This window comes from Phalaenopsis equestris, unplaced genomic scaffold (assembly GCF_001263595.1).
Source record: "Phalaenopsis equestris unplaced genomic scaffold, ASM126359v1 Scaffold000002, whole genome shotgun sequence".
Taxonomy (NCBI): Eukaryota; Viridiplantae; Streptophyta; class Magnoliopsida; order Asparagales; family Orchidaceae; genus Phalaenopsis; species Phalaenopsis equestris.
The window spans coordinates 8,743,442-8,751,752 of record NW_018164444.1 but is presented as its reverse complement, the minus strand read 5'-3'; the positions used below and the strand labels follow the sequence as shown (position 1 = coordinate 8,751,752).

Sequence of the window (8,311 nt, the reverse complement as noted above, 5' to 3'; positions counted from 1 at the left end):
TATATATATATAGGGCTAATTTTATTAACATTGAAAATATACATAGAGGTTGTATGAGAGGATAAAAAAAAAAAGTGTCCTACCCATACTATATATCAGACACTAGCATCCTAAAAGAATGAAACATAGATTAAAAAAAAAAAATACTTGCAGGAAATAAGCTGCTAGGCGCGAGCTAGCTTGGTCTTGCCTCTTCCTCTGGTTCTAGGAGCGAAGATAACTAACAAATTGCTGAGTATCGTTCTATTACCTGAAATTACTAGAGTATCATCTATTAAGTTCCCAAGCTGGGGTGTGCCTCCATTCTTCTTTTTCTCTCTAGATGTGTATACCTGTCATTCCTCATCTAAGGACTAACTCATCTGATCGGTGTGGTCAACAGATTGTTGGGCATGTAGGAGAGAATGAGCCCCCAGCTCCAGACTAGCAGTAACAACATTCTGATTCTGAAGAGATGGTAAGCATGTCTCTTCAACACCTAATGCATCCTGGGGATATGGAGCTTCAATACTATCCTGATTATAGGACCCAAGTAAACCATCTGTCAATATATCAGTCCGAAGAATAGAGACAATATTTTCTCTGGTAGTGGAAGGGAGAGGTGGCATCGCGTCAATAGGTGTTTCAATAGTCCGTGGAATGCACTCAGAAGCGGAGGGACAGGTATGAGGTGGGGCAGATCCAGAAGCGTTTTTACTTGAAAGTTTTAAATTCGAATGCAACTGATAACATTGAGAAGGAGAATGTCCAAACATACGGCAGTGGGTACAATAAAGTGGTATATGTTCAAGTTCTGCTTGCTGTCAAAATCTCTGATGTTATGTGTCAACCCATATTTCTCCCGGAAAAGGTAAAATAATAACCCTTTCTATCAAAATTCTGGCTTCTAAAGGCCGAGTCAGATTCACTGTAGGTGTGTCAGCTTTGAGGGGTTTACCGTATACCATCGCTAAAACGAAGAGAAGCTCTTGATCAAAAAGGAGGATCTTCAAACATGGGAAGTGCGGCCAAACAAGAATGATAGGAGGTTCAGTAAGAGGGTCAAAATCCACCGTCCATTTTAAAAACTTCATCACCTGATTTTCTATTTGAAGAACTTGAAGAACTCTTCTCGCACTTCTCGCAAACAAATGGGTGTAGTCGTCGTCATTTGATAATTGAATAAGAATGTGGCGACCATCCAATTTACCGATCTTCCCACCTCTTTTCAGCTTCATTTGCTCAAAGTATTTTCGAATTAGCTCAAGTTTAGGGTTGTCATAAAGAAAATTACCTACTAAGAACAGTCGACAGGGCACAGCAAGGGTGGAGATCTCTGCCTCAGCGAGAAAGATTCCAGGTTTGTCGTTTTTACGGGAAGCTTTTTCGAGAAATTCGGCTTCAATGCCAAGAGCAAAATTGTTGTGGTATCGTTGCGGAAACATATTCAAAGAGGGACGGAGATGAGGTTATCACTGGCGATGGCGGCAGCGTAGGAACGTCCAGAAGTCATTTCTTCAGCAAGCTGTCGATCGGCACAGCAAACGCAGGCAGCCGCGAACCCTATGGCGGAAGGCGACGATGCTGGCGCTACGACCCTTCCCGTCTTCCGTGAGATACAGAACGACGAGATGCGAGCTGCAAACTCTGTCGGAGAGACGACAACGCGAGCCGCAGTCAACTTCGAACAGAGATGTCGAGACGCGAGAGGAGAGACGACGACGACGGAGAGGGACGGCGATGTCGGCTTTGTTGCCGAAGAAAAGATCTTGCGGTAAGGGTTACTAGGGTTTGACATGGGTCGAAACCCTAGCAGAGCTGAACGTGGAAGATGACATCGATCAGTACATATATATATATATATATTATGTGAGCATGTAAATTATGTTAATAATAAATTTATTGAATTAAAATTCAAAGTCTATAATATCAGATTTGGGGGGAATTGATGGAGGTGAAGTGTGCGAGCTAAAGAGGAAGATTGACCCACACAAATTTCAGAAAGGAAAAGTTTAGTTATTGAGTTTAATTAGGATTTCATCAAGTAATTATTGGAAACTTAATACTTTAATTATATGTTGTATGAGTGGACCCAAAAAGACACCCTACTCACACGATACAACACGAACAAAAAAGTAAAGATACATGTAAGACCAAAAACCAAAACCACAAAACGCACAAAAGTTAGGGACGGCCCACTTTAGTTCCGTCTCTGGCTCTAGTTCTTGAAAGGGAGTCAGCTAACAAATTGGTGAGTTGCATGTCATTACCCGAAGTAACCAATGTATCATCAATTAGATTTCTGAGCTCAATTAGGTCTTCATTCTTCTTCTTCCTCATGGATTTGTAAATCTGTCATTCTTCGTTCAAAGACTGGCTCATCTGATCAGTATGTTCGTCAACAGATTGTCGGGCATGTATAAGCTGATGAATCCCTTGTGTCTGACTAACAGTAACGACTTGCTCGTTCGGATGAGGTGGTAGAACCGCAGTAGAAAGATTGTCAACCGTTGTAACCACAATAGGTTATAGTGCATGTAAAGTATGAATTATCGTCTCTGCACCAGATACTTCCTGAAGATGAACTGCAGGACTCTCCTAATTATCGGTCCGAACAATATCCATTATAGGTAAGAATCCTTCAGTAGTGTTTTCAATAAGGTTTGAAGGCGCAGGTTAAATCAGAAAAAACAAAAACAAAAATCCGGCAACACATCAATCGCAAAAACAAAAACAGTATTGTCGGGGGGTCCCTCAGAGGCAATTAAATCAGACACAAATTCCTTTCATGTGGTAATTTCCTCCACAGGTGGGGCAGATGTGTCCAAAGCAGTGGAGTTAGACCCATCCATATACACTTGAGCTGTAGATTTCAAGTTAGGATGGAGCATCTGACATTTGTCAAGGGTATGCCCAAACATCTTACAGTGAGTACAATAAAAAAGTCTATGTTCCATAACAATTTGTTGCCAATATTCATTATGTGTTCTGTCCAGCCAGACTTATGTAATATCAGGTAAAGTAATATACATTTGCACAAGTATTCTGACAACAGAAGACCTGATTAGATTGAGGTGGGTAGATCTAGTTTCATAGGCTCCCCAAGTATGGTCTCAATTGAGTAAAATGTCTGATGATTAAAAAAATGCATCTTAAAACCAACTAAACTAAACCATACTGGTACAGTGGGAGGTTCATAGTTTGGGTAAAAAACAGGAGACCACTAAAGTAACTACATTGACTTTCTTGCAATGTTAAAATATTTTTTAGAGAAAATCCGAGTGTAGTCTTCAGTCATGGTTAACTGAATCAACACGTCTTCAATCAAAGAGTCATTTTTCACATGTCTACTAGTTCGAGATCATCAAAATTTTTTCTGATAACTTCCATAGGTGGGTGCCCCTACTGAAATTTTCCAATAAGAGCGAACTTGCATTTCTCAGTCAAGGTTAAAATTTCTAAATCAGTAAAAAAATGTGTTGTTTTGCCACATTTCCTATTTGTCTTCTTAACAAAAGAGTAATTACATATATCATCACGACATTCCTTATAGCTTGAGGAGAAGACAACAGCCGACTCCACTAGATAATTACCCACCACGTGAGCGAAAGAGGCTTTGTCAGGTTCAACCGAAAGAGAAAGTGCACCCATCAAAGCAGGGAGAGAGTCCAACCTGCTATGACACTCCGTAAGCGCAGTAGGCGAATGTAACAGAAGAGGCAAGCCGACAGAAGCTCGACATCGAAACTGACGAAGACGCGAGCCGAGAAAAGACGCACAGAGAAAGGAGACACGAAGACGCGAGCCGAAGAAGCTCGATGTCGAAACAGACGAAGGTGCGGGCGCGAAGCAACGAAAGCGGAGAGATGACGAAATGCAGTAGGTGAAGGTCGAAACCAAGGCGATGAGATGCGAGACCTTTTCCTTCGAGCGCGATTGAATCATAAACGACGGAAATCGCCATGCGAAACCCTAGCAGAGATGAAGGAAATCGTCATGCGAAACCCTAGCAAAGATGTATTTATACACACACACACACACACAGATATATATATATATATATATATATATATATCTCGTGATTATAATAATATGTTTAAATTAAAGGCTAATTAGCAGCATAAGTGGTCATATGTTTGAATAAACTTCTAATTAGGTTAGTTAACATCATGCTTAACATTGTAGTAAAAAATATCTCAATTAAGCATAGATATTGACACAAGCACTGAAAAAAAACATTTAGGACATATTTTAGGACCATTTAAACTTCATTTTTAGCAAATTTATAATTAAAGTGAACAATCATATGAGATAAATCTAATAACACCATATTATCTTGATGTTCATATTACTAAGCTTATGTGATCATGTGGTAATAGGCTTTTTATTGCATAACAATGATGCACGTTTGAATTCAATACCCTACATATATTTTTTTAATTAATTTAAAAGAGTAAATTTTGAGATGAACACGAGTTGAATATGAATAAGAATACATAAGTCGAGTCAAACACGAACAAGAATATGCAAATCGAGTCAAACAAAAACACATTGTTTACGAGCCAATTTTGAACAGAATTAATTTTGAATGAGTTGAACACGAGCCAAGCTTGAGCTCGTTCAAGCTCGGCTCATTTATAGCTTTAAGTTGAATTATTACTTTAATGCAAGAAAATATTTCTAAGCATACTATGGGAGTTGTTAGAACCAAGATGAGGTTTCACGTGTACAAATTTTCTGAGACACACCTCGGCTCAATCACAAATTTTTCTGCGACAAGGCATACACCTTGTTAGGATCGTGCAAGGTGTACGCCCCAAAATAGATGAGCGTGCAATAAGGTGTACTTCACCTTAGAATAAATGAGGCAATTGCCTCGTAATAGAATTAGGTATTTCAAGGCATAGCCTGCTCCCAAACCCGTAAGCTCCTCTCCCACAACCTCGTACCTCGCCTCACGAACTGGATGATGCCTCCCCACTCTCCCAGTTTCCCAAAGTTCAATAATTAAAATTTTGGAAGATCTACATACATACCACTGAATTATTATGTATTTACATATCAAACACCTAAACTTCAATTTTTACAAGCATATCACCTTATGCATGAAAATAAGTAATTCACTTTTTAGAAATAAAAAAATATAGTAATTTCATGTGATATGAAAGATTTGGGTGGTATAAATATAAAAAGGAAGATTTGTGTTAGATATGCAATTACACAGAAATTCAGTGGTATGCAGGATTTTATGTAAATCTTCCTATAAGGAATTAGCTATAGCTATGAGACTTTCTGTCTGATAAAACTAATATAATCTCCAGGAAATATTATAAGAAAAATTGCTATAGAACATTTATATATTTAGAGTTTTTTGTTTGTTCAAAATTCAAATCATATTGTTGTTGCCTGTCAAATGACCAATTCTTATTTAGCTTCACATAAAAGTTGGGTTGTGGAGCCTAAGCACAAGGCACCTGGCCCATATTCATCGAGTTTTGGGTGCTCGAGTGCCCACTTGGGTGTTCTCGAACAGAGAAGTCGGCGCCCGCTATAGAGCGGGCGCTGTTCTTATTCTCAAGAGACCGACGCCTATTTGGCGCCTAAGCGCTCATTATGGGGCGCCGATACAGAACGTTCAGCGCTTAGACGCCAAGTTTGGGCGCTTAGGTGCCAAGTTTGGGCGCCGCCTAAGCTCCCAGTGTGATTATTACACAAACATTAGTTTTTAAGCCAATTTTTTAGTGTGGATGGTTGAGCTTGCTGTTTTCTTTTTTCTGAATTCTTCGATGAGAATTTTGATGAATATAAGGAGTGTCGAAGAGGTGAATTTCAATGATTCAGCGTGATTTTTTGCGTCGGATTGAAGAGGGAAGATTGTTGATATAAATCCTGTAAATTTCTTCATGTGAGTGTGGAGAAGAAACTTGTGTGAGTCACTTGTAAGACTTTCTAAATTTCATAGTAGAATTTTTTTGTGGTATGGATCCGTGGTTTTTTCTTGTTATCGGGTTTTTCCACGTAAAATTGTTATGTACTTTTCTGGTTGCTTTGATTGTGCTTTTATGTTTAAATTTTTATTCCGATTTTCTAGAATCTTGTGATCCTATTTCGTGATGAAATTAAAAAAGGAAACTCTTTCAAAGTAGTTTTCCCTAACAAACTGGTATCAGAGCAGGGTTTGATTCGAGTGGGAGTAATGACCGAAGAACCAAGGTTCAAAGTGAAGAAGTTCAATGGGACGAGCTTCGTTTTCTGGAAGATGCAGGTAGAGGATTTGTTGTACAACAACAACAACAAAGCCTTTACCCACTATGTGGGGTCGGCGACATGAATCATTTTTCTCAATTGCATCCTATTTGGTGTCATAATTTCATTTAGCTCTAATAAATTAAGATCATTTTTTATACAATAAACTCAAGTCTTCCTAGGTCTATCTCTGTCTTTCTTAGCATATGTCGAATCTAAAATATCTACTCTTCTAATCGGATCATCAGATGGTCGACGTTTAAGGTAAGCAAACCATCTAAGACGACTCTCACTAATTTTGTACATCACCGGAGCTACACCAACCCTATCCCAGATATATTCCTTTCACATTTTGTCTCCAAGTGTAAAGCCACTCATTCACCTAATCATTCTCATCTCGACAACACCTAACTTAGTATTATGCTTGTCTTTTAAGTCTTTTAAAGGCCAACCATAGAGCATTGCAGGTCTCACCACCCTCTTACAAAATTTTCCTTTCAGTCTAAGCGGTACTTTTCTATCACACGACACAAAAGACCCAAAGCATTCCTCAATTTCAACCAACCAACTTGAATTCTACTATTAGCATCCCCATCTATATCACCATTATTGTGAACAACAGACCTGAGATATCTAAATCGTTTACACCTAATAATTTAATCACCAAAAGTTACATTTATGTCACTAGAGCTACTACTACTACTAAAATTACATTCCATGTATTCAATTTTAGTTCTACTCAAATGAAGGCCTTTAGACTCCAATGCAAATCTCCATAATTCAAGTTTTTCCCGGGCTTTTTCTCTCTTCATATCCACGAGAATGATATCATCAGCAAAAAACATACACCAAGGTACATCCTCCTGCAAATGTCTAGTAAAGACCATCCATGACTAAGGGCCAGTTTAGGGCAGCATATGAATGCGGGGGCATTTTTTGAAAACTCCACAGTACCGTTTGAATCGCGTATTTTGCCCGCTTATCCAAAAATGCGGTTTCATTTTTACACAAAATGCATAAGCTACCCCAAACGCACCCTAAAACAAAAAGATATGGGCTTAAAGCGGACCCCTGATGTAATCCAACAGAAATAGGAAAATATTTGGTCAATCCTCCTTCAGTTCGAACACAAGTAACAACTCTAGTATCCATATCATTAATAACTTGAATATTAGTCATATCAACACCTTTCTTCCCAAGAACACTCCAAAGGACATCTCTTGGAACCTTCTCATAAGCTTTTTCTAAATCAATAAAAATCAAATGTAAATCTTCCTTATTATCACTGAATTTCTCCATCAAACGTCTCAATAAATTTATATCTTCCATGGTAGACCTGCCCGGCATAAAACCAAATTGATTATGAGAAATCTTGATAATATGTCTTAACCTATGTTCAATTACCCTCTCATAATTTTAAAGTATGACACATCAACTTAATTCTTCTATAATTTGCACACTCTTGTGCATCCCCTTTATTATTAAAAATGGGGACCAAAATACTCTTCCTCCACTCCTCAGGCATCTTTTTTATTTTTAAAATAATATTAAAGAGTTTAGTAAGCCAAGAAACTCCCAAATTTCCTAAATATTTCCACACTTCAATTGGGATATCATCAGGTCGTACAGACTTTTCACCATTTGTTTTCTTTAAAACCTCTTCAACTTCTTTTTAACTAATGCGTTGGTAAAAATGAAATGTTTTATTTGCCACTACAAGGAATCACAAAAAATCCTGAGTTTATGCCTATGGAGAAATGAGAAGTGTTGAATTGAACGACACTAGGTTTAATCAGATTGACACTTTCCTCATCTGTTGTGTTCAACATTGTGAATTTGAACACTACGAAAGATTTCGTGGCGGCACTGACTATGATGTACGAAAAACCTTATACTTCAATAAGGTTTAGAAGGTTTTTCTGATGAATAAATTATTCAACAAGAAGATGGTGGAAGGCAGTTCAGTGACAAAGCTTCTCAAAAACTTCAACACTGTGATGAGCCAGTTGTATTCTGTGTGGATCAAGTTTGGTGATTAGGGCTGTCAATTTGGCTCGTTGTTCGTGAACAGCTCGTGTTCGGCTCG

At 38.3% G+C, this 8,311-nt stretch overlaps 1 protein-coding gene across 2 annotated transcripts in view; it reads right to left on the bottom strand.

The window, feature by feature from the left end:
* LOC110017855 (probable protein phosphatase 2C 60) overlaps positions 1-8,311 on the bottom strand; it is a 38,952-nt gene that overhangs the window by 13,704 nt on the left and 16,937 nt on the right. The window lies entirely within an intron of this gene.